We start from the raw sequence: 20,337 nt of genomic DNA, 5'->3' as shown, positions 1-20,337 counted from the left end.
CCAGTTTGACAACAGAGGGGAGGACTGCTTTCAGGAGCTCATTGCAAGCAACCTGGTCCCCCACTGCCTGCCTTCATATACAGAGGGGTCTTCAGTATAACTAAAACTGCGTAAAACAAACTTGCATAATACATGGGTCTACTGTAAATTGCGCTGTCTTAGGAATGGCATGGTGTCAATGTCATACAGACTGGCTAACAGCAAGTGAACAGATTACTTAGTAGAAAGCACTTCTAATCATCCAAAGCAAAGCAGCAAATTTAGTTAATATATATCCTAGTGAGAAAACATAACTCTTAGTTATATGTATTTTCATGAAAACATGCAGTGAGTGAGTGGGGGAGAGGATGCTGTGTAAAATCAAGCCATCAGAAAAACATCCCATTGAAGGATACCAGAACTAGAAGCCTTATCTGTGAGAGTTATCTAAAATGTAACCGAACAAAGCACTAATGAAGAACATCCTACAGAGAGCACTCTGCATTGCTAGGGCCCTGAACTACAAGAAACCCTTTCCAGCTCTAATTTTCATGATTGTATGCCACTTAAGACCTGAAATCAGTGGAAGAGACATTTGAGACTCTGTTAGGTCAGAATAAAGCACTGTACCTTGGTAAGACAGTTTCTATTATTAGCCTAAAAGCAGGGAAAGCAATAATTAGGTTGTATTGCTCTCCCAGACTGAGACAAGTGCTGACTTAGTGCTTAGTTTCTTTAAAGAGGAAAGGAAATATATTAGGAGATTGAGGAGTGAAGCAATTATTTCATAGAATCCCTTTAAATCATTTTGTCTATCTTTTATACTGGGTTTGGCAATGGGATCAATTATTTTTAAAATGTTTGTTTGAAAGACCAGAATACAGAATGTGGATTATTAACCTCTTGTGACCTACAAATAATTATTCCGTTTTCTGCAACAAAGAAGCACCTGTCAGTCCTTCTGTATGAACAGTAAACCATTATCTACTAGGTAGGTTAAATGACCGACTGGTAGAAAATATTTGGCACTTAAGACCTCATGTTTTCCTGTCATGTCCCTTATATACTCACTGAAACCTGAGCTAACCCGAGTGAGACACTTGCCAAGTAACTCGATACTATATTAGCTAAGAGCCAAGTGGCCCGAGAATTTCTGGGTGAATGTAAGTAAAATGTGCAGCAACAGTGGCTTAGAGATCTAAATATCATTTTTAAAGAGAAAACTACAGACGCATATACACATTCCAAGCCAAGGCTAATCTTATTTTCCTAAGACAGAATTCACACATCTAAAAAAAAAAAAGGCTTAAAAAGCAATTGGCATGTGCTAGTTCCAACAAAAAATATGAGATTAGCTGAATAATGTCCTTTTATCACAGATTTCTAAGTGCCACTGACACAATTATACCTAATGCCCTAGTTTTGTCTATTAGCTTATTGGAGCATGAGGAGAGATTGAACATATTTGTCATTAAAAAAATTAAGACTTCTTTGAAAACTTGAATTTAAATAATCAAACCATATATTTTCCACATTAAAAATACTATTTTATTATTAAACTAGTTCACTGGTACCAAACACAATAGTGATGTTAAAAGATACCTATTATTCAAAGAGGAATGCAGAAGGTACCATAAATATACATGACTATACCTAAGTTGACCTTATACATAAGTCAAGGGCAGGTTTTAGGGACAGAGAAAGTAGAGGGGGGGAGGTCAATGCTTCTTTTAGGTTTTTCTGGAGTGCCTCCTTTTTTGATAAGAGTTAAGGAGTTTTTTTGATAAGAGTATTCACAACGGCCTGTGGATAAGTCAATCCAGGTTTTTTTGGGTTGATTTTTTGACTAAAATATCTAGACTGATATATGAGTATACAGAGTAAACCTTTAAGGCAGGCATGGGCAAACTTTGGCCCTCCTGGTGTTTTGGACTTCAACTCCCACAATTCCTATCAGCTGGTAGGCTATTAGGAATTGTGGGAGTTGACGTCCAAAACACCTGAAGGACAGAAGTTTGCCCATGTATCCTTTAAGGGAAGGATGGGCAAAGTGTAGCCTTCCATATCTTGATGATATGCAACTTCCATCATCTGTCACTACTGGCTGTGCCAGCTAGAGTTGATGAAAGCTCAAATACAGGTATAATTTGAGGGTTGCATTTTGTCCAACACTGCTGTAAGCCAATCTCCAAGGTTTCCACAATAGCACTGACTCTGCTAATTACTAGGAACATATGCTTTAAAATGGGTCTTAAAACCCCTTAGTCAAGGAGTGTTGGAACCAACTATTCTGCCTCTCAGTAAGAAGAGAGGAGTGGAAAAAGGAAGGGCTCCTTTAGCTTATGGGTCTCTGAGACCCCGAACCAAAAATACCTGAAACTTCCCATTCCCACAGGAAGGTTTAATGGGCATGCCTTTGTAGTACAAACATACTTTCCTGCCTCCAAAGAGTGGAGAGGGAGGCCAGCAAGTATCATTTAAACCAATAAAAACACATTTACATTTTTAACTACACTATTGTAGTTAAAAATTATTCTGGGTAAAAAAATACAAGTCTGGGCTTATGTATTAAGCACTATATTTCTTAAAAGTGTACTGAAAAAATAGACGGTTGTTCCCCTGGTATCCATTCTACAGCCAATCAGGTTTCTGTCTCTAAAAAATGGAAAATCGGGTCTTTGTACATACATAAATGTGCACCAATTTATTCTGTCTGACTGCCTCTTTGGGTTTCATTTCAGTAACATCAAGTATTTTCCTATATTCTGAAGCTTTTGTTTGCTGCATCCAATCACGCTATTTGTGCTCACTTGTGTTGTGACAATGTTTAAACATCTCTCTGACACTTAAATCTCAGCACACACAAAGAAAGTATCAAAGATACGAGCTATTTGCACTGCCCAATGCAAAAAGAAAAAAGAAAAGACCTTTTTTCTTGCCTTTTTAGTTTAGCTTTTTAGGTGAGCTTTAATATCGGCACAACAAAGCTGTTATTCAGCTCTATACAATGACAGCAGCCTCTTTCAGTTCTGTTTCCTCATCCCCAAAAAGTAGTAACAACTTCCTTAAATGAACGAATACAAAATGTGTGCTATTTTATTCTTTTCTTTTCTTCTGAAAAATATTAAGGCTATGTATGGAAAGCTCACAGTTGCCCACACCTAAAAATCTACTGTGATACCACCACAAATGAAGCTCTTCATGTTTCCAAAGTTCATAATTACCCAATTTGAAATATGTATTTGTCCAACACAAAACGCTTATATGTTTTAAAAATCAAGGAGCATTTCCCCCAAAAGTTCATTCCAGCTTAAGAAGGCTTGTGTTTAGAACCCTATCCTTATGCATGTACTAATGGATGATGTTCACCAAGAATGTTGACTGAGCCAGTTCTCAAACTTTAATCCATCAATTCAGATTGTATCTACTGGGATCCAAACTGTCTCATATAAAGAGGGGAGAGAAAGAAGATGAGTATTCCATATGTAAAATAACCAGCAGTCTTGAGATATGAGAGATTAACTGGTTAATGGATATTGAGAAGATGGTTCAGAATTAAAAGCCATGAGGGGACAATAATATTAATGAGAAAATGTGAGACATACTTATTATAAGACAAGGCTTAATATGGGTGAAGACATGGTCATGCTTATAAACGTACAGGATAAGCTGCACATTTTTCTGTGTGAAGCATGACTATGTATAGCCATTAACTCACTAGGCAAATAAGCCTTCCATCCTTTACCCTTTTATTAATTAGTCTACCATGCTGTTGGGTTTAAGAAGCATGACATTATACTACAATTTTTTAAGAAATGTAGAGTGGTTAGGAAAACACAATTCTTATTAGGAAAACGTTCATCATGCTAATTTTTCAGTGATACTGAATATGAAGACCATGACAATAGGAGCAAAACTTATGCCAGAAGAGAATTAGGCACACATACAGACTGTTTGAGCCTCTAAATATCTGAGGAAATTTTCACTAGTTGTATAACACAGCCCATATTCATCATCTCGGGCAATGTAAATGTTTTTTTTTTAACAGAGTGGTTTCAAAACAAAGCATCTGAACACAGTCACCATGCAACTCCATTGGTGCGTCTACAGTTCATTGTGAATTCTTCTGAAAAGAAAACCGATAAATCAAATGCAGTGAGCTGTATAACTTTAAATGCATATCTAGTATTTATTTCTTGATTTCTCCCGTTTTCTGAACATGCGACCCAGGATGGCAAATCAAGCACAGAATCTATGCTCATGGAACAGATAGGAATTAAAAAGAGGAAAAATAGGAAACACGAGCATCCTTTGCTATACAACATGTACAGGCATTCCCCGAGTTGTAAACATCCAACTGATAAATGACCCATAGTTAAGAACGGGGTGAAACAACAGGAAGTGAGAGAAATCTACCTTTAGGAAGGGAAATTCACTCCTGGAAGAATTATTATGGGTAAAAGGTGTCTCCCTATCCAATTGTGACAGGGATAGAAAATGAGGTAAAATCTTCTGAACAGGGGCCCAGGTAGCAAAAAAAAAAATTAAAAAATCACAGGGGTGTTAACCCTTCCTTATGCTGTCCAAAGCTTGTGTGTGTGTGTGTGTGTGTGTGTGGCTGGAGTTACACTTAAAAATGTATTTGTTCCGACTTGTTATACAAATTCAACTTAAGAATAAACCTACAGAATCTATCTTGTTCGTAACTTGGGGGCTGCCTGAATAACTTAAAATTGATAAAATACCAGAATCTCAACATTCCTTCTGTCATGCACAGCACAAAGAACCCTGATGATCTCAAACAGTGCAGCAGTACTGTTAAATTAAAATTTCCAGCATACCCATCTGCTAAGTCATTTGAATTGCAAATGCTAACAAGCCTCACTTGTTGCAATGCCAACAAACCAAGAACTTTAGACTGCAATCCTAAACACACTTAAAACATCCTGAAAACCAAGAGACTTATTTCCACATAAACATGCAGCAAATTGCTCTGTTAATTTGTTAACCTTATCTCCAGCTTATTTCATGTGAAGAAGCATTACTTTGTAATAAAGAACGCCCAAAAAGGACAAAGAAAGAAAGGAATATTACAAACTGGCAAGAACCCTGCTGTTGAAATAACTGTCTTATCCCTCCTGAATGGTTTGCATATTTCCTGGTTTACCACTGAGCATAGCCTTGCTGACAGCCCAAAATATCACTCATTGACAAGAAAATACAAAGAGTAAGAGCCAAGTATGGCATTCTGCCCACACTGGGATGAATACACATATTCAAATAATGTTACAAATCATATCATCTTAACCATGTATTTTTCTTATGCGCATTCCTCCACACATGAATCTCAAAGCACTATATCTAGTTTCCACAGCATGGAATACAGATGAGGGGGAAATGAATTTCTGTGGAAAAGATAACCTTGTTTCCATAGGCTAGGTGCAGTTCTTTGTTTCCTCTCTTAAAGAGAGCTCTGCCTACTTCACTTGTGCTTCATGCATAGTGGGAAAATTAAACTGGTAAGATGTTTTGTCTTTCACAATTAGGCTAGCTTCATGATATAGAATTAGAGGAGTAGAACAAGACCACAAAAAACCCTAAATTTTAGGTAATTATATATGCAGAGACATTACATGGAATGAATCAAGGGATCACACTGCTAACACATACCAGTGTGCCCTGGATAAGTGTTCTAAGGCTTGAACAGCAGAACAGAGGGGAAATTGTCACAAGCATCTTGAAATGGGGCACTGGAAGAAGCTTGGACAAATTCCCTATTTGCAGCTTAGTTCAAACTTGCAGGATACCACCTGTTCTCCTTTACCTTGGCCCACCAAAACAAAACAACTTTTTTTTTTTTTGCAGGGAGTGGCCGAAGTGGAACTCCTAGAATCCTAGAACAACATGATTTTACAATATTCAGCAGCAACCCCCGCCCCCCTCACACACACACATATTTCCATTCTGACTTTTAAAATATACTCCAGCACAGGTGGGTGTCTGTAAAGCATTTCATATTCTGCAGAACCGATTTCACCTTACAATGTGGCGTATACTCACAATCCTTGTGGTATGTTAACAGTCAATTCTTGTTCATTTTTGTGTTGAATGTACTGAATATGTGTGCCTGAAAAACATTAGGAAAATCTTCCTGCCAGTAAAGGCTGTTCAACAGTGGAATATTCTGCCTCGGAGTGTGACTGAGTCGTCTTCTATGGAGATTTTTAAGGAGAAGCTCAATGACCATCTTTCCAGAGTTCTTTGATTGGGTGTCCCTGCAGGGCGAGAGGAGTGTGTGGACTGGATTGCTCTTCTGGTCTCTTCCATGATTTTGAGACCAATTTGTTTATTTTTGGAGGAGGTGGTGTTCTCCAGAGAAAACGAAATTCTCATGTGTTCTAGATGGTTCTCAGATTCTATGAAATGTTCCAATATAGATGTGAAAAAGCCAAGTGCATAAGCATACATGATTATGATGTTAAGTGAAATGAAGAATTTCCCTGTTAGCAGCAATATCCTTCAGTGCTCCTTTTAAAGATGTTCACAACTGATGCTTGTGACTAAAGCAATTCACAGTATACACTTTTGGAAGCCCCTCAGGCAAAATCTTTAATATTTATTACAGAAGACCAAACTAAGCAACACACAGAAAATGTATATTACATATTTACACATATGCACTCTCCCTCTCGCTTCTCATAAACATGGTTAATGACAGGCTGATTCATACTCCACATTAAAAAAACAGATTTGAAAAGCAAGTGTAAACAGTATTGTCTAGGGGGCTATAGCATCTTAAATTTCACAGAGAAATGCAGTGTTGCACAAATATTACTGATATCTATTATCTATTTTCTTCAATAATTGCTATAGATAAATGCTTTTGAAAGCATCAAGTAGAAATCTTTTGAAATATCTTTAACTTCTGTAATTATGGGGAAAGAATAGCATAAACATATTTATATATTTAATAAATTCATATTCCATGTGAAAATAATCAAGAAAGCTAACAACTATTTTTAAAATAGCTTGTCTCATGGGCACAGCACCAAAAGCCAATGCAGGTGTGCCTACGGCAGATTCTCAAAGGGCACATTTACACCAACCACATAATGAAAGTGAGCAGAATGTAATTTGGACATGGAACTGATTATATCTCAACTGCAGGAACTGGGTCAAAGCTTGGGCGGTGCTGACAATACACTACAGCAGAACTTCCCAAACATTTCATGTTGGTGAAACACTTTTTAGACATGCATCATTTTGGAACACAGTAATTCAGTTTTATTAGGAAACCGGAAATTAAACCTACCCCTTATAAGAGATACAAATATATACATAAATTGTAATAAAATATATGAGGACAAAACTTATCTGATTTGTAAGAGTATAACATACATTTGCAAGATTTTGTCATTTATGAGTACAGTCAAGCAACACCTGTTCTGCCCCCATGCCATCTTAATTACTTGGAAGGTGAACTGGCTGCACAGGGAACAGATCAGAGACTATATAGTTGAATCAAACAAGAATTTATTAACTGACAAATATTTTAGACTTTCTCTCCTTCTGAGTCTCATTACAAAGTCTTTATGAAGAGAGGTAAAGTCTTTGAGAGATACAGTTCTGACCGACCAAACTGAGGCTCTTGAATCTTTATTTCTTCTTACTGTCTCTTTCTTGTATAGTGTTCAAATATCTCTAATATATCCCAATATTTAACTCTGACTGGACTTGAATACAGCTCTGACTGGACGTGCTATTTTGTAGACTTTCCGGCCTTCATCTCTATTCACCTTCCAGTCACAAAAAGGATGACTCTTCCAAGAGTCAGAAGTGACTTGCCTGAGACTCCACCCCTGAGGGGATTCTTAAAGGGGCAGGGCAATGGAAGCTTCAAATGCAAAGAGGCTGTCTAGACTGACCCCTCCCCCCCCCCCAAAAAAAACTGTACATAAAAAATTAATCCCTTTAAGTAAAAAGGGCTTAACTAGGGGTAAACAGTGAGGGTCTTCATGGGGCATGACAACACCTATACATGAAAAATGACACACTAACATGTCACGACACACAGTTTACAAAGCTCTGCACTAAATAGTTCAGCTCCAACCCAGTTCCAGGATATGAAGTATCCATGACTTTACAGCTGTGAATAATTCACCATAATAACCATGAAAATCAACAAAATCTGGCTACTAGTGTTTAAAACCTCTAAAACTAGGACAGTAAATAAAGAACAACACTCAAAAACAGGGGAATTCCAGACAAGAAACAATCAGGGCCAGCTAATCACATCCCAACTAAGGATTCCCCCAGGCAGGAAGCAGCCAGGCTGTGAAGCTACAAGATTATTAAATGCTGATCAAGGTCGTCAACTGCAACATTCACACTTGCCTCAAACAGACAAGAGTTATTTCACACACCCTGGACATTCCAGATATATAGACCCCACTTGCCTCGTTTCCAATAGACCTCATAACCTCTGAGGATGGCTGTCATAGATATGGGCAAAACGTCAGGAGAGAATGCTTCTGGAACATGACCATACCACCCAGAAAACTCACAGCAACCCAATTCACCCATTTCTTAATTGGGTTTGCCAGTAATATTTTGAGTTGATATTGTCTTATGTTTGAATTGCATTGAATTGTTGCTGATTGTTAGCCATTCTGAGTCCTTCTACAAGGGAGAGGGCGAGATATAAAAGAAAGTAAATAAATATATAAATATGGCTAACACCTAATCATGCTGATATACATTATGAGCCCTATTTCAGAATAGCCCCCAATTTTGCTTACCCCAATTTGAAGCCTCTAATGCATGTTATTTGAACATATGCTTTGGTGGTCAATGTAGATGTTGCAGGAGCAATATTTAGAAAAAAATATTCAACCTTTTAATAGTGTGGGACTATAGTTCCCTTACCATGGTCCTAATTACTGTCATTGTCTTCCTCTGAAGATGAGGGAATGCATCTTGCCAAAAATATTCCAGTGGGCTTCTACAATTGAGTGGGGATTTGAATGTTGGTCTTTAGAGTCTTAGTTCAACATCCAAATCACTACACCATGATGGCTCTCATTCAGTCTTACACACAGCATAAAAAATAAGTGCAACAAAGCCAGTGCTACAAACCGAAAGTCTAGTTATCATTTCCCTGTCCTTATCTAAGTAATTCAGTACTTTTTCATTTAAAAAAATAACATTTCATATTCTAAGACTGGGTCCTGAAAATACATGAAATCACCTGATAATGAGACTGTTATATGGTTCAAAACACTGAATTTCTTATCTAAAGCTAGCTCATATGGGAGACGTGCACTTTTTTCCAGTTTATCAGGGACCTGTAACATATTTGTGTCCATTCATTATTATTATTTTCCTTTCCAGGAATTCAAGAGGGACCTGCACCTAAAAGCTTGGACACTGACATTGGTCTATGGATTACCACTTTGAAGAGAATTACTCTAAAAACATTACAATCTACACCCTTCTTTGACTTTTAGTACCAAACTCTTTTGAAGAGCTTCTTTTGCTATAAAGTCCTCTTAGAAATAGCTAATCATATAGACAATATCAAAACACATGGTATATTTCAGGAATTGAATTAAATAACTTCTTTAATTAGGTCCCATCTTAAAAACTGATGAACTGTTTTTGGTGTTTTTGGATCCCATTTTTACATTCATGGTTCTTCTAATAAGATTGCAGCAAAGATATTTTTAGAACAATCAGAGGTTTGCACACTCTGAAACAGGGAGAGGAAAGCCTAAGGAGAGATATCACTATGTGCACTGCTGTCATTCTTATCTGCACTCCTACATTTAGCAAAAAAACACTTCAAATTCATTCAGAGTACAAGTGACAGTGTATTACAAATAATTTACTAAGCGTGGCATTTTAGCTGAATGAAAAAGTATTTTGAAAAACTCAGAACATGAATACATTGAGGATGAAGATCAAATCAAAAATCTTTCCTAAATGATAAAGCAGCTTCAGTAATTTCCTAGTAGATACTTAAATCATTCCCTTAACATCTTCAAATGATTTATTGTTCTTTTTTTCTTCACATTAAGATTGCCATGACTCTGTAATAGAATGCATGATACGAGAGGCATCATTCTTAAAAGACAAAGAAGCAATCTGTAAGAAAACATAATGAAAAAAATCTAATACCTGTCTGTAAAGAAAATGTATAAATGGCGAGAGGAACAGATATCTTTTTATAGTTTGTTCCCTACTAGAAATAACCACCTTTTTTATAAACCCTGTCACTAAACTTTAGTTACACATAAGACAGACTGAACTGGTAATTCAGTGACACTCCCAGGGGCATTACAGTGTGGAAGGAGCTCATAAAATGTTTTTATAAAGTTTCTTCATATCTACAGATAGAAAGGCTAAATTTTCTGAAACTGTCTCTCGCTTTGCCTTCTGATAATGATCAGATATTCTGCACTAAACTCAAAATATTCAAGAGAAACTTGTCTTTATGGCTATTCTTTCCCCCCGGAGAAATGTTAACACTGGTCTCTTATATTTTTCATTATCTGAACAAGACAGACAATTTAAACAATGTAAAAATGTGATTAATTACATGGCAGGTCTGCTCCAGAAAATTTCTTTCCTAACTATAGGGTACTGGAGGGAGGTAAGAGTGTAGAGGACACGTAACAAAATACAAAAATCAAAAGAAAAGCAATATGTAATTCTCTTTGTACTACAGCAAGTTGGTATGTCAAAGCATAGATAATTAATCCACATATTTTACTGCCACAGTATGTTATGGCTGGCGTGCCTGTCTGACCTTTACTGATGACTCTTCTTATCAAGCAATACCTTCTTAGTAGAACGGTAAAACACTGCATTAGTGACAAATCCCCCACACTATGCCCCTTCAGCCTCTGGAGTTCAACTCCTCTCACATTACAGTATTTATTGAATTTCCCAGCCAAACGGTGTTCTGCTCCATAAAATTCTGACAAGTGGACTCTGCCAAGCTAATAATGACTTCATTCTGCTGAAATAAACTTATTTCACTGCGGCAAACAAAATGACATGACCTGGAAAGGTTATTTTTAACTGGGTAATGACTCAATTGCAGCCAAGCATTTTTCACAAAGTTCCTGGTTATAGTTAAGTTACGTTTTGTAAATGCTAATATATTTGGTATGGAGTCACTTTCTCCTTTCTAACATCTTTTAGATCTACATCAGGCCTTTTCAAGAATAGATGTGGTAATTCTCTGTAAGCATTCTAAAAAGCAATCGAAAGCACTAAAATGAAAATCTAACAGCAATAAAGAACAGGTCATTTCTAAATAGTTGCAGGACCTCTGGCCAAATTCCAATTGGGGGAAATAAAAGGGGGAAAAGAAGGATGTTCAGGGGGAAATGTGGGGAAAGCCAAAGTGGAAAGATGGACAAAACACTCAGCAATTGATCAGTTCAAGTTGATCACAGGGGAGAAATGAGAAAAGGGAACACACATTCAAGGATGCAAAATGTGTTGCCCTCCAAAGTTGCAAGACTGAAATACCCATTAGCCCTATTCAGGGCTGAGAGTGCTGAACACTGGAGTCCACATCAATTGGAAGGCACCATCCTTATCTAAATATGCCAAAAAGGAAAAAGAATCAGAAGGAGCAAGAAAAAATCTTCTGAAAAGAGTCATAACTTCTTTTCCAGGCAACAGATATCTGTCAGATGACATTGATCCATCACTAGTGCAGCAATAAATGGCCAGCTATAAGGGTCAATTATTGGCTCAAGGGCAAAGCATTCTTAATCAGAAATGGTTTGAGAGGATCTGAGCAAATGCAAAACAATTTTCTGTGCAACTGAATCCTTTCTGCCTCTCCATTTCCAATTCAGGAGGCTGGAGTGCAAAGATCAATCGAAGAACAAGTGTTTTGCATGGAACAGCCTGGGGTCCGAAATTCAATTTGTAGCATCTCAGTTATAGAAGACAACATATCTAAGAACCCCATTATTTTCTGCATCCAAGTAGTCAGAGCAATCCCATCCTACTTATCCGAGACTGTCACTTAACTGAAATTAAGTCTTATGAAGGCTTACTTCAACTGAGTTGAGTGTTTAAAAAAAACATGAGGGCAGAGGTGGTAGGACATGAATTTTGATAGCATCATCTTTTTGCTCCAAGAACAGACCTTACCAAACCCCTTGAAGAAAGAAGTTAAAAAGTCGAATGGGAATGGTGAGAGAAAGACGGGAGCCCAGAAGGCAGGAAATTGGGAAAGGATTTATGGAAAATTCATTCCATAAATATTCAAGAGCCTATCACTGTGTGACCCAGAAACTGAAGAACTGCCTTAATTGCAGTTTCCCTTAAATAATGTTATATAATAACTACATATTATTCAATAACATAAAACATGCTGCTGCTGCTCAGTCGTTTAGTCGTTTCCAACTCTTCGTGACCTCATGGACCAGTCCATGCCAGAGCTCCCTGTCGGCCGTCGCCACCCCCAGTTCCCTCAAGGTCAAGCCAGTCACTTCAAGGATACCATCCATCCATCTCGCCCTTGGTCGGCCTCTTCCTTTTTCCTTCCATTTTCCCCAGCATCGTGATCTTTTCCAATCTTTCCTGTCTCCTCATGATGTGGCCAAAATACTTCAACTTTGCCTCTAATATCCTTCCCTCCAGTGAGCAGCCGGGCATTATTTCCTGGAGGATGGACTGGTTGGATCTTCTTGCGGTCTGAGGCACTCTCAGGATTTTCCTCCAACACCAGAGTTCAAAAGCGTCTATCTTCCTTCGCTCAACCTTCCTTATGGTCCAGCTCTCACATCCATAGGTTACTATGGGGAATACCATTGCTTTGACTATGCGGACCTTTGTTGCCAGACATAAAACATAAACCAGTCCAAAATATAATCAGTAGAGGATGAAACAATGCAATGTCAGACCTCGAAATAACTCCAAAACTGCTTTCATACAGTCTAACTAGAAGGGTGAGAAATGGCCTGAGATTTTGCGAGTGTTCGGTCCTCTTAAGGTCTTAAGGTTGCTAAGCAAACAAATAACTCCCTTCACCCCACCCTCACCGTGTTTTCTTCTACTTCTCCATTATTCTGTCTTCTCAAAGAAATCACATAAATGGCCAGCCTTACACCAGATCCATAATATAATTTTCTACCAATTCTAAAATGTATTCTACCGAGGGAGCACACTTCCCTGCTTTCCTGAATGTGGCAGAGGGAGAACAGCAATCTATAACAAATTCTAGTGAATTCTAATGATCTAATTCATTTTAATCATTAATTGGATAATCTAAAAATCAGTTGAAATCACTGAAACATCAAATAAAGTAACAATTTAATGAGTTCATAATTAATTTTAACTTCTTAAAAATCTAGGCATAAGGGATGTTTTTCCTCTTTATTTTGAACAGTTGTTTTTGTTTCTTCGGGGATTTTTAATGGTGATATAAATTGTGCGTAAATCTGAGTGATTAAACAGGATTAATACATTTAAAAAATATGAATGTCAAATATTCCAGTGCTTTAAATTAATTGTGACAAGCACTAATGCTACCCAAATGTATTTAGTCATTTCAATAGAGGTTTAAAAAGTCATGCACCACTGCTAAAATATAATTATGTTACCATTAGTGAAGACTATATTTTTTAAACTAAAAAGGTTTTGATCACATTGCTAGTATTTTTACCAGAACATCAGCAATGTTCACATTTTCCATAGTCTGCAAGTTCCTGCCACTGAATTAAATGGACTGATTTGGAATGAGCTGTTCTTAAACATGCCTAATCCCATGGTAGAATATGTTCCATTTATACTGACTACTAACAGGGCTGATGACTAAACATGTTTTAGGCCCTTAATAAATATTTCCAGAATTTTTTTAAAACATAGCCTCATGGAATAAAATGTGATAACTTGTTATTTTATTGTGAAATAATAAGGACATAACTTGCAAAATTATGCATAACTTTAAAATAATGTCTTAATATATTTATTCTACAAATATTTATACATATTATATCACAATGTTCTCCCAATACGGGAAACAGTATGGGAGGATAGCCACCCAAAAAAAACCCCTACAAAACATCAAAAGATGAAAGTAATATCTCTGACAGTGGTGCACACGCTTAGGGCAGCTAAATATGCAATGGCCAATAAATCTATACTTTGGTTGGTAAAGTGACTCTGCAGATAAAAAAAATGCAGGTCAAGATGAAAAAATTAGAATCACAGAGAAAATGAAGGTAAGTTCTACTATCACTAAAGCCCCATCTACCCTGCCATATAATCCATTCAGAATGCAGATCAACTGCATTGAATTATATAGCATTGTAAACTCTTATAATCCAGTTCAGTGCAGTTCAATCTGCATTATACAAGTCTACACTGACCATTATAATACAATCCAAACTGGATTATACGGTAATGAAGATGGCGCCTAAGTAATCTGTTGCACATTTTTACTTCCATTTAAAATATTAATTGCTTAAAATATACACATTTTTCAATGTATATACTTCTAATTATGCATAATTCTAAAGATACAGACACAATTTTATGTGTATTTGCCCAACTTAAAGGCATCTCAGGCTTTCAAAATTTCAGGATTATCAAAGAAATATGCTCTTGATTCTGCTATCAATCTCGAATGGTGTAAAATGGATATTTCTACATGTAAATGTGATTTTTTTCCCCCTGCTAATTAGCAGACAGTAATTTCTTTTCCTATATAAATTACAAAAACAATCTAGGTCAATGTGTATTTGTTGCAGCTGTTGGTAGGAATAATTAATAAACTGAAATGTCAAATTATCAATAAGAGAATCAAGGGATATTTATGGAAAACACCCTTGGGGGGCACAAAATATTGCATATACACACACATATACATACACACACACACACACACACACATATTGTGGAGAGAAAAATCAAAGGCTTAGTTTGGGATGGTAATCCAAAACCAGGGGGATCAAAAGTAGAACACTGTCAGAACACAGACCCCTCTTAAAAGGCCACACACAAGGAGTAAGGACAACAAATGTTTATTAAATGATATTCTGAACCTAGGAACACTTAACTTCAGTGTTCCTGGTAAAAGTAAATGTCTTTGCTTCAAGAAATGCAAAAATGAAGGAACAGAAAATAATCTGGATTATCCTGCCTGATAATCCGTCTTAACTCCAGCCAAGTGTTCAATAAAACTATTGTCACGCCCAACTACGGCACAGAAAGCCAGGAGAGGGCCAAACGCACACCTGTAGCGAGAGCAGGCGACGCCATTGTCCAAAAGCCAAGCCAGATCCAGAAACCAAAAGGAAGCCAACCGGGAGTAGCGATGCCGCCGTCAAAAGCCAAGCCAAATTCAGGAACCAAAAGGAGAGCCAACCGGGAGTAGCGATGCCGTCGTCAGGAGCCAAGCCGAATTCAGGAGCTGAAGGGAAAGCCAGGAAACGCCAAGCCAGGAACGAACGTTGCCGTCATCAAGAGCCAAACCGAATTCAGGAACACGAAGCTGTACAGCCAGGACCCAAGCCCAACAGTAGGGTTGGCAGCGACAACCCAATGTCCAAAATGACACCTTGCCTTCTGCAAAGAGTCTTTACTTCCAACTCCACTTTTAACTTATGCATCATTATCCGACGATGATGAGGCCTCCGCCCTGTCATCATTATCCACAGCTGATCTTGATCCCATACGTGAACCTCGCCCATCATCTTTGTTCAAGACTTAGATCTCCCCATGTCCCTGGTGTATCAGTAGTTTGCCAATCCCGATGCACCCCCAGAAACTGGCTCTGCATACATGTTTACTTGAGTCCAATCTGCAGCACTTTCCATCTCACTCCCAGACCCATCATTCCCAGAAAAACCCTCAAATGTTTCATCTTCCGTGGGAGCAGTGAGTAGATCCCGGATCTTCTTCCTTTCCTTTTCCTCATCTGACTCTTGCTCCTGAGTTGTCCTTTTAGTTCCTCTACTCTCTGTTAACCCATCTTCTTCCAGCATTGACTCCTCATCGCTAGAGAACACTTCAAACGTTTCTTCCTCAGAAGGAGCCATAAGTATTTCCAGGACCCGCTTTGCTTGCTGTTCCTTATCCAACACCTGCTCACCATTAGCCCTTTTCCTCCTGCTAGCAGTTCTACTAGTAGTAGTAGTATTGCCCACTGGCCCAACTACAACAAACAGTCTGTGTTGCTGTTTAGAGGCTACTGTAGGCAAGTTACAATGGCTCCATTCGCAATGTAAATGTCAGTGGACACAAGTAAATGACCGCTAACAGCTATACACATGAGCCAAAGAGAAATAAATAGTAAGGGCCAGTACAATGTAGACAAGAACAGTATTTGTCACACAGAAAAGTACAAAGTGAAAAGATTCATGCTGAACAGACCAAGAAGTGATCTAATCCTTTTTCTGCTCCTATTCAGAAAATCTCACATCAGTCTTTCTTCAGCCGCAATACACCACAAGCCCAAAACCAGAGAAACAAATGGGCCTGGTTCCCAAGTAAAGAGATACATTTAGAAATTTGCTCTTCTGTACAACGAGGACATTCCCAAATGTGCCATAGTTTATATTTTCTAAAGGAAAAGATAATCTCTATTCCAAAATGATGTTCCTACTTCCTTAAAGAGGAAAAAGGTAAGTTGCAAAAGCATGGAATGGATTTCTGAAAAGTAGACATGGTTGATCGTTTCAGCTATTGCACTTGTTCTAGCAACTGATGCATTTGCACTTGACTAAGCAAAGGCAATTTAGAAAAGCTTGTTCAAAACTGGAGATTGACATAGGTCTACTATGCACAATTTCTTTGGTTACTTGTTTCTACTTTGATATGAAGTGCTACTAATGTACTTTTTTTCAATAGACCTACTACACATTACATAAAATATATGGTTGCCCCTGAACTCTTATTTGATTCTGTGTCCTGATCTTACTCTATTCTGTATACAAGTACTCTTAATTCTGCTAAAATAAAAAAAATTGCATTTGGAATAACTTGTCATTTCCTGTGTCTTAAGTCACACCTCAGCATTTATCCATTACAAATATAGATCTCTATAGTACTGATTGGCCAATTTCCTATATAAATGTTCAATAAAGGGGTAAAGAAAAGTAATATCAGATGTTACACTTCATTCTTTTCTTTTTAGACTTCATCTATTTGGAATGCATTATTTACAGTAACAGTTTAAAATTTTATCACTCTAGTGAAAAATAGACTGGCAAGTTTTTTTGGAAACAGATCTTGGCTCCTTATCAAATAATGTTTGAAAAGTGGAAAATCAACCATATTTGGACATCAACTCATTCTGAGGTAGTTCAAAAAAATATTGCCACATGGGAGGAAATCCACGATAAGCTCAAAGACATAGAATACACCAGGGGTCCTCAACCTAAAGCCCTTCAAGGTTGTTTACCCAGCACTGCCCTAAACTTAAGACTTAGGGTCACTCTAAGTCTGAAACGACTTGAAGGCACAAAACAACAACAAACCTAATTAACTTGACTATCTCATTAGCCAAAAGCAGACCCACACTTCCCGTTGAAATACTGGTAATACTTGGTTCTTCATTTTAAATATTGCATTATTCTTTCATTATTATTTTTTGTACTACAAATAAAATATGTGCAGTGTGTAAAAGAATTCATTAATGGGTTTTTTTCAACCAATAGACCAGTCCTAAACAGTCTAAGTGATTTGCTATAATTGTACACAAAAAACCATTATTTTTCTTTGCAGATAACAACCTCTCACACTTCCCATTTCCTCTCCTGATGCTGAAGACATGACCAAGCAGCGGATAGTATCTGAATGAATGTGGTTTCTCAGAATCATTAGCCCAGATCTGTCTCTCACACACAAATCAACCCAGTCATATACCAAGGCAGTATCCTCACCAAGTTTTAAATCAGCTATCTATCAAATTTTATTAGCTATCAATCAAATATTAAAAAATACAAAATCAGATATCTCACGGACATGTCAACCATCTTAATATTAGAACCATTTTTAAAGAAACATTAATTCTTTCTGAGAAAGGTGTGAGGCAACCAAAATGATCTATGTTTTCATAATATTTGTACGTCATACACCTGCCAATGCCTTTACAAACAAAAGCAACAAAAAAACTCCCATGGACTTTACAAAAAAACCCAGTTTTTTTCACTAAATTGAAAAACAGTTCACAGAAAAGCTCATGTTTATAATCAACCAATAAATGAACCCAAACATAGCAAGAACTGAATGCTGTCCAAAATATCCCTCACAGACATTTAAAGTGGGTACAAAAATATAGCAAGTCCTCCACTTTTATGGGAGTTACAGGCACAAGACCTGCACAAAAGTGGAAAGATTAGAAAATAAAAAGCTAATTTTAAACCTGAGAAAATACGTCCCTGGAATCTCTGTGGTCAATTTCCAGTGTAAATTGACCACAGTCATCCTGGAGGAATGTTGAGCTTCCTGGAGAATATACAAATCAAATCTGCAATTAATCAACCACACAAAAATTAAATGCGGAAGGACAACTATATGTGTATTTAGTACTCACCGCACTGTAAGTAACTAATTATGGGGAAAGAAGGAGAAAAAGTAGTAAAGGAAGGAATAAAATTTCCCAGGATCTTTAGAGAGGGAAATACACAACCCAACAATATTAAGAACAAAATCTTAGACCTAGATCAAGGTAACAAAATTCCCCACCAACCTGTCATAGCCATTTAAAAGTTGCTGCCTGACAGACCTTATAAACTAGTTTGAACCAGAGTATACCTACTGCATATATGTTTTATTTATGTTTTAAAAAAATAAGAAGCAGGCCACACTAAAGCCTGAGTGTATCCTTTCTTTGTTTTACATTCAGCTTAACATTCATGATTCTTTTTATAAAAAATTACATTAATTAAAGAAACACATATCTTATTTTGTTTGTTAAAAATCTTTAAGGGAAATAAACTAAACATATACACATATTAATCTATCATTGCTTACAAGAGTCAACTATATATTGCTTGCATTTCCTCTGTATACTCATTAGCAGCCTTGAGCCATAAAATAAGCATTCACAAAATTTAATTGAAGTGGAAGGAGGACAGGAAGCCTACTGATGCTTTCATGAGACCTTATATGTCCCATGATATTTGACTTGTACTGTAATAATGTATCAGAAATGACTTAGAAATGTGAAGTTGTGACAAAGAGGAGTGAAAAGGGCTTTTCCCCTAAAATGAAATGCTATATGCTTTTGGGAAAGCATTGCTGGATAACTATTTACATACTACATGATCCAAAAACTATATAGAAAAAGAAAGGAAACGTGAGGACACACAGAAATTCTCCAGAATTTTGTGTGCAGCTATTCTAACTGCTAAAAAGGGGAACCACTGTTTAAAATGTACACTTGCTTATCTCTTCAACTACTACAGCAAAACGTTCAACCATTAAAAAGGTAAATGAAAATGTGTTTATCTGTAGCTTAGATAACAACTAAATTGGGAATAGTACAGTGCTATGCCATTGATATATTCCGCAAACAATCTACAAGCTTTACTTTTTCTGTTTATAATTTGATACAAATCCCAAGTATAGACCTGACAGACACTCCAAATTCTATGCTTCAATCAATTCATATCATCACATCAAGAAGTAATTACTTAGCTACTGCCTCCAGAGGTATCTGCTATAATAACACATAAAGCAAAACACTATCCATCAAGGCAGCAAACCACATGATATTTGCAGTTGTACAAGCAAACATATGGACATGCAAATTTAATTTAAATGTCAACTATTTCTGAGAGGGTTATAGATATCAAATAAAGGAGAAGCTATATAATAATCTACCAAGAAACACCTGATGGTATCTAAAGAATGCGTATGATTTCCCATTTTAAAAGTAGATTTTTAAAGACCTAGTGAATGTAACTGCAGAAATACCCATATGATAGCATGAAAATGGACCAAATGATCTACTCGTAATACTTGAAGCTTCTAATTACTATGGGCATCTGTCATAAACATGACTCCATTAGATGTTTTGGAAATTTTATTCACCATTTGCTTTGATGGTGTGAGGAATTATATGTAATAATTCAGTATTTTTACTGCCTTATTATCTGCTTTTCCTACCAACTCCTGATTTTTTTTCCAAATATTTCCTCAAATATCAACAGTCTATTAAGAGTGCATAACTCTACATTCCTCTAATGAGTTTGATAATTATTGCCTTAATTGCTACTCTATAAACCTGACAATAGAAAATGAGATTTAGTTGGTATTGATCTGACTCTGAAACTGCATAATTAACTTAAACCCATACCCTTAAAACAATTTGTGTTGAAAACT

General features: G+C 36.9%; 1 protein-coding gene across 46 annotated transcripts in view; it reads right to left on the bottom strand.

Moving 5' to 3' along the window:
* The window catches only part of ptprd (protein tyrosine phosphatase receptor type D), a 1,517,053-nt gene that overhangs the window by 399,917 nt on the left and 1,096,799 nt on the right, over positions 1–20,337 (bottom strand). The window lies entirely within an intron of this gene.

The sequence above is a fragment of the Anolis carolinensis genome, chromosome 2 (assembly GCF_035594765.1).
Source record: "Anolis carolinensis isolate JA03-04 chromosome 2, rAnoCar3.1.pri, whole genome shotgun sequence".
NCBI classification, from domain to species: Eukaryota; Metazoa; Chordata; class Lepidosauria; order Squamata; family Dactyloidae; genus Anolis; species Anolis carolinensis.
The sequence above is the reverse complement of the archived record's forward strand: the minus strand, read 5'-3'. Positions and strand labels throughout refer to the sequence as shown.